General features: G+C 37.1%; 1 non-coding gene and 1 pseudogene across 1 annotated transcript; both read left to right on the top strand.

Annotated features, from left to right (window-relative positions):
• The first annotated feature begins 1,885 nt into the window (after window positions 1-1,885).
• On the top strand, window positions 1,886-1,994 carry LOC118530805 (U6 spliceosomal RNA; annotated as a pseudogene).
• A 5,641-nt stretch (window positions 1,995-7,635) lies between these two features.
• On the top strand, window positions 7,636-7,739 carry LOC118530804 (U6 spliceosomal RNA). Its single transcript, XR_004914813.1, has one exon. It is a non-coding gene; the product is annotated as a U6 spliceosomal RNA (small nuclear RNA).
• The last annotated feature ends 7,204 nt before the right edge of the window (window positions 7,740-14,943 follow it).

Genomic DNA, 14,943 nt, shown 5'->3' with positions numbered 1-14,943 from the left:
GAAACTTGCCTTTTTAAAGCTGAGGATAAGAGACTAATGACCTGTTCCATTTTTTCTTTCATATTTTTCCTACCTTTCCTCTCCAGTTCTCAACAGGCTGTGTCTTTGTGCACCTGAAGGAAAAGACAAACATCTTTTTTTGAATAAAGCTGTCCTATATAACTTGCCAACATTAAGTGAGAGGAATTCTCTCAGGCACACCTTTTTCCCCCATTTCCTCCCACTATCTTGACCAGAGGTTCTCTCTACACATACTCCAATCTCATAACCTGAAAAGAAAAAGAAAACGTTGTTCCAGCTCATACTGGTTTGAAATAGGCCTTTGAGCCCTATTTACAAAGAGTCATTTCCATGACAATATCAAAGCCCTCAATTTCTATTGGTGTTATAAGGAGGAAAATCTTTCATTCAAGTGACCCTTCAGACCTGTATTTTTTCCAAGGTGTAAGATCAGATGTGAAATGAACCCGTAAAGAAAGTGGTTGGGAAAAACCAATAAGCACACCCTGGGATTCTTTCCTGGCCTGTTAAGGGTTCCTTGTAACCCTCAGCTCTATTTGCATTAGTCCTCTGTTGAATGTAAGAATTAGAGAAAGCACTTTAAATGAGGAAATTGAAACTCTATCTACTTCTATTCTAGATTCTATTGAAAGTCTAGGGACATCTAATAAAATAAAATCACATTTGTATAGGTAGTGGCACTTCCAAGAGATTAAAAAATTCAAATAATTGAGGAATTTGCATGATGAGTATTTAAAATGCAGTCATATCTGTTGTCTCTTTAATACCGATGAAAGCCATCCTACAAAAGGAACTTCAGTATTTTCAGTAAACTTAAAAACAGGAAACCTTTTCATGGTGGGATTTTGAGTATTAATTCTGCTTTTAGTATTTTTCAAAACACTGAAGATAGTGAAATAAGACATAAATGTGCTAAACTTTAAATTTTTTCACTTTTCCAAAAGCTGTTTTGAGTTTCTGGTGGCATTTCAGTCCTTTTCTTATTTTGTGGGAAGGATTTTGGCTATTAAACTGCACAGTGAATCTGACCGTTAAGAGCAAGAAAATCTTGGATGCACATTGAACCAATGCTATAAACTTTCTTATATGTCTTCAGATGCTTTGGAGGAAATTACATGAGACAAGGCGACTGGTTCCCTACCTACTCCCCTGCCATTTGTGAAGTAAAAAGTACCTTTGAACATAGAGTTTCATAATAATTGCATAATTATTTTTGTTTTCTCATCAGAGCCAGCCTGCTGCTGGTGAGGTACAGCAGTCTAAAAAGAAGTCATCTGAGAATGGAATTCTAACAACTTAAGAAATATTTCCTGCAGCCACCCCTCTTCTTTCCAATTTGCAAAAAGCCATTTCAAAAATTTCTGAACAGTGACACTATTAAAAAAAGTAAACTACAGACCAATATCTCTGATGAACGTAGATGCAAAAATCGTCCACAAAATTCTAGCAAACTCAATCCAACAATACATTAAAAAAAAAAATCATTCTCCTCAATCAAATGGGATTTATCCCAGAGATGCAAGAGTGCTTCTATATTTACAAATCAAGCTACATCATACATCACATTAAGAAGAGAAAGGATAAAAACCATATGATCATTTCAATGGATGCAGAAAAAGCATTTGACAAAGTACAACATCCATTCATGATAAAAACTGTCAACAAAGTAGATTTAGAGGGAACATACCTCAACATAATAAAGGCCAAAGATGAAAAACCCACAGCTAACATCATACTCAATGCAGAAAAACTGAGAGCTTTTCCTCTAAGATCAGGAACAAGACAAGGATGTCTACTCTTACCCCTTTTATTCAACATAGTACTGGAAGTCCTAGCCACAGCAATCAGACAAGATGAAGAAACAGTGCTTGCTTCTACAGCCCATATACTAAAAAATTGGAATGATACAGGGAACATTAGCATGGCCCCTGTGCATGGAAGACATACAAATACGTGAAGTGTTCCATATTTTAAAAAAATCAATCAATAAAAGGCATCCAAATTGGTAAGGAAGAGGTAAAACTTTAACTATTTGCAGATGATATGATACCGTATATAGAAAATCCTAAAAATTCCACTAAAAAACTACTAGTACTAATAAATGAATTCAGGAAAGTCATAAGATATAAAATTAATATACAAAAACTAGTTGCATTTCTATGTACTAATAATGAAGTAGCAGAAAGAGAAAATAATAAAACAATCTCATTTACAGTTGCACTAAAAAGAACAAAATACTTAGGAATAAACCTAACCAAGGAGGTGAAAGACCTGCACTCTAAAAACTATAAAACACTGATGAAAGAAATTAAAGATGGCATAAACAAATGAAATATGTTCCATGTGCATGGGTTGGAGAAACAAATATATTAAAATGTCCATTCTAGCCAAAGCAATCTACAAATTTAATGCAATCCCTATCAAAATACCAACAGTATTTTTCACAGAACTAGAACAAATAATCCTAAAATTTATGTGGAAACAAAAAACAAAGCAAAACAAAAAAACCCAACCAAATAGCCAAAGCAATCTTGAAAAAGAAAAACAAAGCTGGAGGTATCACAGTCCCAGGTTTTAAGATGTACTACAAAGCTATAGTAATCAAAACAGTATGGTACTGGCACAAAAATAGACACATAAGTCAATAGAATAGAATAGAGAGACCAGAAATAAACCCACACTTATATGGTCAATTAATCTATCACAAAGGAAGCAAGAAGATACAATGGGGAAAAGACAGTCTCTTCAACAAATGGTGTTGGGAAGACTGGACCACTTTCTAATACCATATATAAAAATAAACTCAAAAAGGTGTAAGGACCTAAATGTGAGACCTGAAATGTAAAATTCCTAGAAGAAAACATAGGCAGCAATCTCTTTGATATCAGCAACATTTTTCTAGATACGTCTCCTCAAGCAAGGGAAACAAAAGCAAAAATAAACTATTGGGACTACACCAAAATAGAAAGCTTTTGCAGAGTGAAGGAAAGCATCAACAAAACAAAAAGACAACCTACTAAATGGGAGAAGATGTTTGCAAATAATGTATCTAATAAGGGGTTAATATCCAAAATATATAAAGAATTTATACAACTCAACAGCAAAAAAACCCAAATAATCCAATTAAAAATGGGCAGAAGAAGGCACCTGGATGGCTTAGTTGGTTAAGTGGCTGACTCTTGATTTCAGCCCAGGGTCCTGGGATCCAGCCCTGTGTCAGGCTCTGCATTCAGCAGGGAGCTATGTGAAGATTCTCTCTCCTTCTCCCTCTGCTCCTCCCCCTGCTCTCTCTCTCTCAAATAAATAAATAAATCTTAAAAAAAAAAAAAAAAGGGGGGGCAGAGGACCTGAATAGACATTTTTCCAAACAAGGCATACAGATGGTCAACAGAAACATGAAAAGATGATCAACATCACTCATCATCAGGGAAATGCAAATCAAAACCACAATGAGATACTACCATACACCTGTCAGAATGGCTAAAATCAAAACCAACAAGAAATAATTAGTGTTGGTGAGAATGTGGACAAAAAGGAATCCTTTTGCATTGTTGGTGGGAATGCTAGCTGGTGTAGTCACTGTGGAAAACAGTATGAAGATTCCTCAAAAAATCAAAAACAGAATTACCATATGATCCAGTAATTTCACTACTGGGTATTTACCCAAAGAAAATGAAAACACTAATTGAAAAGATATATGCACCTCTATGTTTATTCCAGCATTATTTACTATAGCAAACTATGGAAGCAGCCCAAGTGTCCATCAGTAGATGGAAGGATAAGGAAGATGTAGTATATATACACAATGAAATATTACTCAGCCATAAAAAAGTGAAATCTTGTCATTTGCAAAAACATGGACGGACCTAGAGGGTATAATGCTAAGTGAAATAAGTCAATCAGAGAAAGACAAATACCATGTGATTTCACCTGTGTGTGGAATTTAAGAAACAAAGCAAATGAACAAAGAAAAAAGGAGACAAACAAAAAAACCAGACCTTTACTATACAGAACAAACGGTGGGAGGGAAGGTGAGTGGGGGTGTGGGTGAAATAGGGGGATTAAGAGTACATTTATCATGATGAGCACTGAGCAATGGATAGAATTGTTGAATCATTACATTGTACACCTGAAACTAATATAACACTGTATATTAATTATACTTGAATAAAAAAATTCTGAGCAGTGATATAGCTACACAGAATGAAGTGATAAAATAGTAATTCTATATAATCATGAGTAGATTAATATTAACTCCAAATTCTATGTACTACTAAAATAATAAACCTCTGCATTGTTTTATAATCTTCATATATATATATATATATATATATATATACTATCTCCTTTTCCAAAGGACTAGGAAACTTTGGGTATATGACTATGTTACAAGGACAAGTAAAATACTATACTTGAAGACATGAGGCAAAATTCTTTGGCTTACTCCATTTGAATGGCTTGGGCAGAGTTGACTTCTTGTGACTTGGTTTCTCTAAAAACATGGATAAAGAGACCCTTGGCTAACAATCACAAGTGTTCAAAAGTCTCAAAGTTAAATTTTCCTTCTGATAGATGAGAATGAGGAAATATGGTAGATGAAGAATATTTTATAAAATGAAGGCATCTAAGGTTTTCTCTTAGAGCTAATTAGTAGACCTTTTCCCTTATGTCTGGTCTGAGCAGTTTTGCAGTCAATACCCTGGACTACAGAGCCCACTGTGTGGTAAGAAATTTTTCATTTTAGGTGTCATGTTCCATCTCACTGCTATTATCATGCCACACTGCTCAATTTTGGAAATATGTTTTTATTATTATTTTTAAATTCTTAGAGTATTTTGGGCATAGTGGGTACTTGTTAGACTTGATAATGATGGTCAATTTTTTTCTCTTTCTGTGTTATATATAAGATATTTCTGTAGTCAATATTTTTCTCAAAATATTTTATATTTGCCTTGTGTTAAAAAGGGAGACTACTTTATTGGTGATCATAAGCTGAGTGTAGTGAACACAGGTTTTGGAGTCAGGAATTTCAACCCTGGCTTTACTAAATATTCTTGGGTAAGTTATTTAACCTTTCTGACTCTCAGATTTCACATGTGAAAATTATAAATAATAATGCACAATTCTCAGTTTTTTTCAAGACAAATGAAAAAATATGCCTAGTATAGTGTTTAACATACAAGTGATTTATTTTATTATTGTTATTATTCTTAATAGAAGTAAGACCATACAATATAATTTTGTTTAAAACCTTCTTTGAAGATTTTTTTTTATTTGAGTTGACTAGGGGCACCTGGGTGGCTGAGTCAGTTAAGCATCTGACTTTGGCTCAGGTCATGATCTCAGGGTCCTGGGATCAGGCTCCCTGCTCCACGGGGAGTCTACTTGTCCTTCTCCCTCTGTCTCTGCCCTTCACCCTGTTCATGCACTCTCTCTCTCTCTCTCTCAAATAAAATAAAATAAAGTAAAATCTTTAAAAAAAAAATAAATTGAGTTGACTAAGTGGAGTGACTAAATGGATTAAGTTTCCAAATTGTTTTGTTTCATGTAGATAAAATTAGTGATATTTTTGTCTTCTACTTCAAGCATTGGTTCGATTTTTATCAGAATCCGTGGGTAGTGGGTATTTTGGATATGTGTGAAAGAAATATAACCTACATTGTCTTTCTGTGTCTTAATTTAGCTTAAGCCTTCATTGTGCTATTTGGGTTTTACCTACCTTTCCAGGGTTATACACAGGTTTTGGGGGCTTACATAATGACAGAGGTGGGACTGGACAAACTCTCCCTTAGTAATTGGTACACACCAGTTGCTGCTTATAATTCTTTGGACAGAGATCAGGAAAAACTCCATTCTCCTTGCCAGATTCTAATTTAGTTGGTTATTTTCATAAAGCAATGAGTAGGTTAGGATTTTAGGAAACAGACATTAATTGGAAGAGTTTTTATAGCTATGCCTCTTTTATTTTCCGTTGAAAATAAAATTAAATAAAAATCAGATATATCCACACACTGGTTTCCCAGTGCTTTACTAATGAGGTTTCATGTTTTATTTATTTGGTCTAAGCAACAAAGATGAATCTTTCCATATCCCTATTATGCCTTGTCTTTAGGAAATGGACAAAAATTTCATTCAGAGTTAAGTTCAAAAAACACTGCTTCCTTTTGACAGTGAGGTGTACTGCCTTTCTCTTTTATATCTGAGTTGATTGGCAAGGATGACATTTGTTAGAATGCCCCTTTTTTGTTTGGGGCAACCTTCCTCTATTCCGTAGTGGAAATATTACGAAGTAGCAAGGTGTGGTGCCTCATGAGCTATTCCTTCTGGCATTCTTGATCTTACATGATCTTCTCCCATAATCAGTAGATTTGACCTGTGTAACCAATAGGATCTTGGGGGAAATAACAATGTACAATTTCTGAAGCTTGGTCATAAAAGATATTGTGGCTTCTGCCTTGTCTTCTCTTCAATCTCTCTCCCCAGGGAAGCCAGCCACCATGTTTTGAGAATTCTCAAGCAGCTCTGTGGAGGAGAGGAACTGAAGACAATCGCCAATAGCCAAGGTGAACTTGCTAGTCATGTGAGTGAGCCACCTTGGAAGTTAGATATTCCAGACTTACAAGGTGTCAGATGAGTGTATTCTTAGTTGACATTTTAACTCATGAGAGAGTCTGAGCCAAAATGACATAGCTAAGCCACTCTGAAATTCTTGACCTACAGAAACTGTGTGAGATAATAAATAATTATTATAATTTTAAGCCATTAAGTTTGGGAATAATTTGTTATTGCAGCAATAGATAACTGATACACAGGCGTACAAGAATTCTTATGAATAGATGTAAAGGCTTTGTCAATAATCCCTTGCTTTTTTTACTCCTTTTGTAATATATACAGATTATCTTTTGTGAATAAAATGGCTCAAGTTTTGTGGTCCTGCACTCTGCAAATGACAGTCCATCTTAGCCAAGTTCATTTTTTTTCTCCAGAAGAAAGATTTAGTGCATGTCAAATGACCAAGAGTTTTAGTCAGCTGAGTCAAGATAGTCTAAAATTCTCCTATTTGTATCTACCTGGCTCTCTTAGCTTCTCCATCTCTTTCTCTTACTTCTGTGCCAATCTTGGTGGAGTTGAGTGGGTGGGATACAGGAAAATTTTTGCTGTTTCTGTGTCAAACTTTGGGAGTAAGGAAGCATGAGAGACTCTGGGTTTTCTGTATTCTCATCTGCTTAAATTCACCACAATTATACCTTCTCTCTATGGGTCCTGGCCCCATCAGGTCTTCTGTATAGGACCTTCCAAAAATCTCTATTATCACCAATTAAGGAACCTATTTCTAGTCTGTATGTGTGTGTGGTAGAGGTGGTAGGTGAAGGTGATAGATATGGAATCTTTCTTTCTTAATTTGTCTGAGTATTTTGTCTCTACCCCAGATATTGTCCATTTAAGTTCTTAGGCACTTGAAAACCATAGCCAGAAATACTATTAGACTTTTCTGGCTTTTGCCTTGTTTTACCCCTCCTCTCAGGCATCTTCTTTGTTTGAATGAGGGGAAGGGATTGAGGAAATGCTAGGGGAAAAAAAGAACATATGTTAATATCTCAAAGATATGATGCTGTGCTTGCTTTGGCAGCATATATACTAAAATTGGAATGATACAGAGATTAGCATGGCCCCTGTGCAAGGATGACATGCAAATTCATGAAGTGTTCCATATTTTTATAATAGTAAGGGACTTTAACACCCCCCTCACTGCAATGGACAGATCATCTAAGCAGAAAATCAACAAGGAAAGAAGGGCTTTGATGACACACTGGACCAGATGGACTTCACAGATATATTCAGAGCACTCAATCCTAAAGCAACAGTCTACACATTCTTCTCAAGTGCACATGATACACTTTCCAGAATAGATCACATACTGGGTCACAAATCAGGTCTCAACCAGTACCAAAGGACTGGGATTATTCGTTGCATATTTTCAGACCACAGTGCTTTGAAACTTGAACTCAATCACAAGAGGAAATTTGGAAAGAACTCAAATACAGGCTAAAGAGCATCCTGCTAAAGAATGAATGGGTCAACCAGGAAATTAAAGAAGAATTAAAAAAAAATTCATGGAAACAAATGAAAAATGAAAACACAACTGTTCAAAGTCTTTGGGATGCAGCAAAGGCAGTCCCAAAGGGAAGTACATAGCAATACAAGCCTTTCTGAAGAAACAACCTAACCTTACATCTAAAGGAGCTGGAGAAAGAACAGCAAATAAAGCCTAAACCCAGCAGGAGAAGAGAATTAATAAAGATTAGAGCAGAAATCAATGAAATAGAAACAAAATGAAACTAGGAGATGGTTCTTTGAAAGAATTAATAGAACTTGATAAACCTCTGGCCAGACTTACCAAAAAGAAAAGAGAAATGACCCAAATAGGGGCGCCTGGGTGGCTCAGCCGTTAAGCGTCTGCCTTCGGCTCAGGTCATGATCCCAGGGTCCTGGGATCGAGCCCCACATCGGGCTCCCTGCTCGGCAGGGAGCCTGCTTCTCCCTCTCCCACTCCCCCTGCTTGTGTTCCTGCTCTTGCTAACTCTCTCTCTGTCAAATAAATAAATAAAATCTTAAAAAAAAAAAAAAAAAGAAATGACCCAAATAAATAAAATCATGAATGAAAGAGGAGAGATCACAACCAACACTGAAGAAATACAATTATAAGAACATGTTTTGAGCAACTATATGCCAATAAATTAGGCAACCTGGAAGAAATGGATGCATTCCTAGAGATGTATAAACTACCAAAACTGAACCAGGAAGAAATAGAAAACCTGAACAGACCCATAGCCAGCAAGGAAATTGAAGCAGTAATCAGAAATCTCCCAATGAACAAGAGCCCAGGGCTGGATGGCTTCCCAGGGGAATTCTACCAAACACTTAATAAAGAATGAATACCTATTCTTCAGAAGCTCTTTCAAAAAATAGAAATGGAAGGAAAACTTCCAAACTCTTTCTATGAGGCCAGAATTACCTTGATCCCAAAATCAGACAAAGAACACACCACAAAGAAGAATTACAGACCAATATCCCTGATGAACATGGATGCAAAAATTCTTACCAAGATACTAGCCAATAGGATCCAACAGTACATTAAAAGGATTATTCCCACCATGACCAAGTGGGATTTATTCCTGGGCTGCAAGTGTGGTTCAACATCTGCAAATCAATCAATGTGATACACTACATTAAAGAAAGGAGAAGAACCATATGATCCTCTCAATAGATGCAGAAAAAGCATTTGACAAAGTACACCATCCTTTAAAAGAAAAAAAAGATTTTATTTATTCATTTGAAAGAGACAGAGAAAGCACAAGCAGGGGGAGAGGCAGAGGGAGACGGAGAAGCAGACTCCCCACTGAGCTGGGAGCCCAATGTGGGGCTCGATCCCAGGACCTGGAGATCATGACCTGAGCCAAAGGCAGATGCTTAACCATCTGAGCCACCCAGGCGCCCCTACACTATCCTTTCTTGATTAAAACTCTTCATACTATAGGGATAGAGGGAACATACCTCAATATCATAAAAGCCATCTATCAAAAGCCCACTGTGAATATCATTCTCAATGGTGAAAAACAGAGCTCTTCCCCTAAGGTCAGGAACACAGCAGGAATGTCCACTCTCACCACTGTTGTTCAACATAATACCAGAAGTCCTAGCCTCAACAGTCAGACAACAAAAAGAAATAAAAGGCATCCAAATCAGCAAAGAAAAGTCAGACTCTCACTCTTCACAGATGACATGAGACTCTATGTGGAAAACTCAAAAGACCACCCCAAAATTGCTAGAACTCAAACAGGAATTCAGCAAAGTGGCAGGATATAAAATCAATGCACAGAAATCAGTTGCATTTCTATACAACAACAATGAGACAGAAGAAAGAGAAATTAAGGAGTCAATCCCATTTACAATTACACCCAAAACCATAAGATACCTAGGAATAAACCTAACCAAAGAGGCAAAGGATCTGTACTCAGAAAACTCTAGAACACTCATGAAAGGAATTGTGGAAGACACAAAGAAATGGGAAAATGTTCCATGTTCATGGGTTGGAAGAACCAATATTGTTAAAATGTCTATGCTACCTAGAGCAATCTACACATTCAATGCAGTCCCTATCAAAATACCATCAACTTTTTTCACAGAGCTAGAACAAATAATCCTAAATTTGTGTGGAACCAGAAAAGACCCCGAATAGCCAAAGGAATGTTGAAAAAGAAAACCAAAGCTGGTGGCATCACAATTTCAGACTTCAGACTGCAATCTCTATTACAAAGCTGTACATACTGTCATCAAGACAGTATGGTACTGGCACAAAACAGACACATAGATCATTGGAACAGATCAATGGAACCCAGAAATGGACCCTCAACTCTATGGTCTACTAATCTTCAGCAAAGCAGGAAAGAATATCCAATGGAAAAAAGACAGTCTCGTCAACAAATGGTGTTGGGAAAATTGGACAGAAGAATGAAACTGGACCATTTCCTTACACCATACACAAAAATAGACTCAAAAGGGGTGAACGACCTAAATGTGGGACAGGAACCCATCAGAATCCTAGAAGAGAACACAGGTAGCATCCTCTTTGTCCTCAACTGCAGCATCTCTTGCTAGACATGTCTCCAAAGGCAAGGGAAACAAAGGCAAAAATGAACTATTGGGACTTCACCAAAATAAAAAGCTGCTGCACAGCAAAGGAAACGTTCGACAAAACCAAAAGACAACCAACAGAATGGGAAAAGATATTTGCAAATGACAAATCAGATAAAGTACTAGTATCCAAAATCTATAAAGAACGTCTCAAAGTCAACACCCAAAGAACAAAAAATTCAATCAAGAAATGGGCAGAAGACATGAACAGACATTTCTGCAAAGAAGACATCCAAATGGCCAACAGACACATGAAAAAATGTTCCACATCACTCGGCATCAGTGATCCAAATCAAAACCACAATGAGATACCCCCTCATACCAGTCAGAATGGCTAAAATTAACAAGTCAGGAAATGACAGATGTTGGTGAGGATGCGGAGAAAGGGGAACCCTCCTACACTGTTGGTGGGAATGCAAGCTGGTGAGCCACTCTGGAAAACAATATGGAGGTTCCTCAAAAAGTTGAAAATAGAGCTACCCTATGACCCAGCAATTGCACTACTAGGGATTTACTGCAAAGACACAAATGTAGTGATTCGAAGGGGCACTTGCATCCCAGTGTTTACAGCATCAATGTACACAATAGCCAAACTATGGAAAGAGTGCAGATGTCTAGTGACAGATGAATGGATGAAGATGTGGTATATATATACAAAGGAATACTACTCAGCCATCAAAAAAAAAAAAAAATGAAATCTTGCCATTTGCAATGACATGGATGGAACTAGAGGGTGTTATGCTAAGTGAAATAAGTCAATCAGAGAAAGACAATTATCATATGATCTCACTCATATGTGAGATTTAGGAAACAAAATAGAGGATCATAGGGGAAGAGAGGAAAAAATAAGTTGAAATCAGAGAGGGAGACAAACTATAGGAGAATCTTAATCATAGGAAACAAACTGAGGGTTGTTCGAGGGGAGGGGGTTGGGGGTTGGGGTAACTGGGTGATGGACATTAAGGAGGGCACGGAATGTAATGAGCACTGGGTATTATATAAGGCTGATGAATTACTGACCTCTACCTCTGAAACTAATAATATATTATATGTTAATTAATTGAATTTAAATTTCAAAAAAGCAAAAAGAAAAAAAAGAAACTGCAGGCACAGCATGTATAGATGAATTTGACTCTTTAGGTTTGGGTGAGACTCTGTTTGGATGATGTGGCATTTAGGGCACAGTAGCCTCAGCTGTACCATCTATTCCTCAGTCAGTCAGGGCCCAGTCAGGAGACAGAAAACAACACCAGTCATTGGAGAGAACTTGTTTTATTTTACTTTTTCTAAGCCCATTCTGAAATAATTTTAGACTTTTAGTTTCAAAAATTCGTCCAGAGAGGGGTGCCTGGGTGGTGGCTCAGTCGTTAAGCGTCTGCCTTCGGCTCAGGTCATGGTCCCAGGGTCCTGGGATCGAGCCCCACATCGGGCTCCCTGCTCCGTGGGAAGCCTGCTTCTCCCTCTCCCACTCCCCCTGCTTGTGTTCTCTCTCTCGCTGTCTCTCTCTGTCAAATAAATAAACAAAATCTTTAAAAAAAAAAAATTCGTCCAGAGAATTCCCATATACCCTTCACCCAGCTTTCCCTAATATTAACATCCTACATAACCATAGCCACAATACAATGGTCTAAACCAGGAAATGAATATTGATATAATACTATTCACCACACTACACACTTTGCTGTAATTTCTCCACTTATCCCACTGATGTTCTTTTTCTGGTCCAGGCTCCAACCTAGGATCCCACATTTCATTTAGTTTCCATGTTTCCTCAATTTCCTTTGTCTTTCATGACCCTGGCACTTGAAGAGTACTATCCAGTTACTTTTCAGGAATATCTTTCAATTGGGGCACCTGGGTGGCTCAGTCGGTTAAGTGTCCAAGTCTTGGTTTCAGCTCAGGTCGTGATCTCAGGGTCTTGAGATCGTGTCCCGAGGGGCGCTCCATGCTCAGCGGGGAGTCTGCTTCTCTCCCTCTCTCTCTGCCCCTCCCCCTACTTGTGCACCCTCACGTGCATGTGCACACACTCTCTCTCTCTCTCTCTAAAATAAATAAATAAATCTTGAAAAAAAGATATGCTAACACACAGCAATTCATACTGGGGTTTCAAGTTTTACCCGAATTTTGCCCTAAAATTATATGTGAATAAAAGTTATCTGAAGGTGGGAGTAAACAGAGGGAATGAAGTTTAAGAAAAGCTGAGATACTTCTATGGGTCCTGCCTGTTTTAGAAAACTTGAAACATTCATTCTTAAGACTGCCACAAATAAAAAGTATTAGTATAATTTAGATACATTTTAATATTACAATAACTATTGAATTCCTTTAGACATTTTACAAATGTAGGCAAACTAGTTCTTGGTGTTATCTGTTGAATGGGCAGACCAGTGGTCTTATGCAACATATTACATAGAGAGCTGTTAAAAATGCAGGCGCTCAAGCTCCGCACCAGCAATTCTTATTCAGATCAAATTGTCTATTTCATTTAAGGGTGTGGTCACTTTTATTCTTCAAGTTATGTATTCATTTATTGACTAATAGGCTAATTTTTCTCAGAAGATAATTCTGTTGCCTTTGGAATTAATAAAGGCAGGAGAAAATGATTATTAACAGAAAAAAATTTTTTAAGTAGCTTGTAGAGCTCTAAACAATTTACAAAGTACTGTCAAAGGACAGTCAACACAGAAGAAGTGGAGCCAAGGAGTGGAGAGAGACACATAGGATTACGATGATACCATCTATTTGCCTAAAGCCAGTATACCCCTGGACTATTCATTTACATGAAACAATAAATCCCTTTTTTTTTATTAAGCTAGGTTTAACTGGGTTTTCTGACATATTAACTAAAAGAATCTCCACTGATAATAATTCCCCACAAATGGTTGTTAAGTATATGCTTGAGAGAAAGATAGAAGTATACAGTAGCCAACCCCTCCTGACATTTTTCTTTGGGTAAGAAACATCTCTGTTGTGTAGCACAGTTCCAGTGGCCACCATTTACGTGGAGTATAATATTAATGGTGCTCTCCAGGATGTGGGCAACAAGGCAGCCCTGAGGGAAGATGATTGTGGAGTGAGAGGGAATCTGTGGTTCTTAGTGCTGCATCATTGATATCCTGGAGTCCCATTTCCCAAAAGTGGGCAGACCACGTTCTCTATGTTCCCTTGTGTTACGGATCCATTACTCTTCAGGAGTTCCATCCAGTTTTTTTCTATTAGGAGAAAGCCAGAAGCATTTAATTTGGCTGTGCTAAATAGTATTTAGAATATGTGTAGTCCTTAAGCTTAGGCCTCAATATCATGTACTTATAAATAATTATTATTTTTATTAAAACTTTTATTCTATTGAAGTACTCATTTTACTGAATCAACTTATGGTGACTCAGGCTTTATAATGTATTGGTCTATAAAATGTTCAAGTAGTTACAACTTAAAAAAAAAAAACTGGGGGAATTCTTGTTCTATATCCATGCATTGACTTGAATTGAATCTTTCTTCCTTTTTTTTTTTTCATTTGTATAGCTAGGTCCTTTGTACACTCACTCACTTACTGGTTTGAAGAAATACAACGAAGATAGCATGGAGAAGAAAACTGATCTCTTCTTCCCATTTTAAAAATTTAGCAGTATGCTTCCTTAATAGGTCTCACCTCAGGGATTATTTTAGTTTTCTCCTGAAATTCTGTGGCTCTCTTGCATTTAAGTGGCTCCTTTTGTTCAACTGGCATAGGTCCAGCTGAACCAGTTCTCAATGCCCAGGAAGTTGAGAAAAATCTGATTTGTTTTTCCCTATCTGCAGAGAAGGAACACATGTTGCTATGTACAAAAGGAAATGGCCAGTCTCTGAAAATTTCCCTTTGCAGTGTCTAATAGAATAATGTGCAAGCATTTTTGTTGAAAATATTTTGTCTTGTAATATTTTTGCAAGTGGCCAAACCTAAGTAATATGTTTTATACACTTCCTCATTTAAAAAAATTAAGTCATCAGTCAAGATTGTCAGTTTTACATTGAACATTTCTAGCCACCAGGCTTTGGAAGGGTCACCCTACTCTGTATGACAGAGGAAGGTAAACAGTTCTAGGTAGCAGCCAGCATAGATACCTTCTTGCCTGGACTTATTTTCATAACTGTTGAAATTTTTCATTTCCATAATTTTCCTTAAGATTTCAGAAATAGAGGGAGAGCAAGGCATAAAATATTTATCTGTTTATGACACCTGGCCACAGC

The sequence above is a fragment of the Halichoerus grypus genome, chromosome 2, assembly GCF_964656455.1.
Source record: "Halichoerus grypus chromosome 2, mHalGry1.hap1.1, whole genome shotgun sequence".
In the NCBI taxonomy this organism is placed as follows: Eukaryota; Metazoa; Chordata; class Mammalia; order Carnivora; family Phocidae; genus Halichoerus; species Halichoerus grypus.
This window is presented reverse-complemented; position numbering and strand designations above follow the sequence as displayed.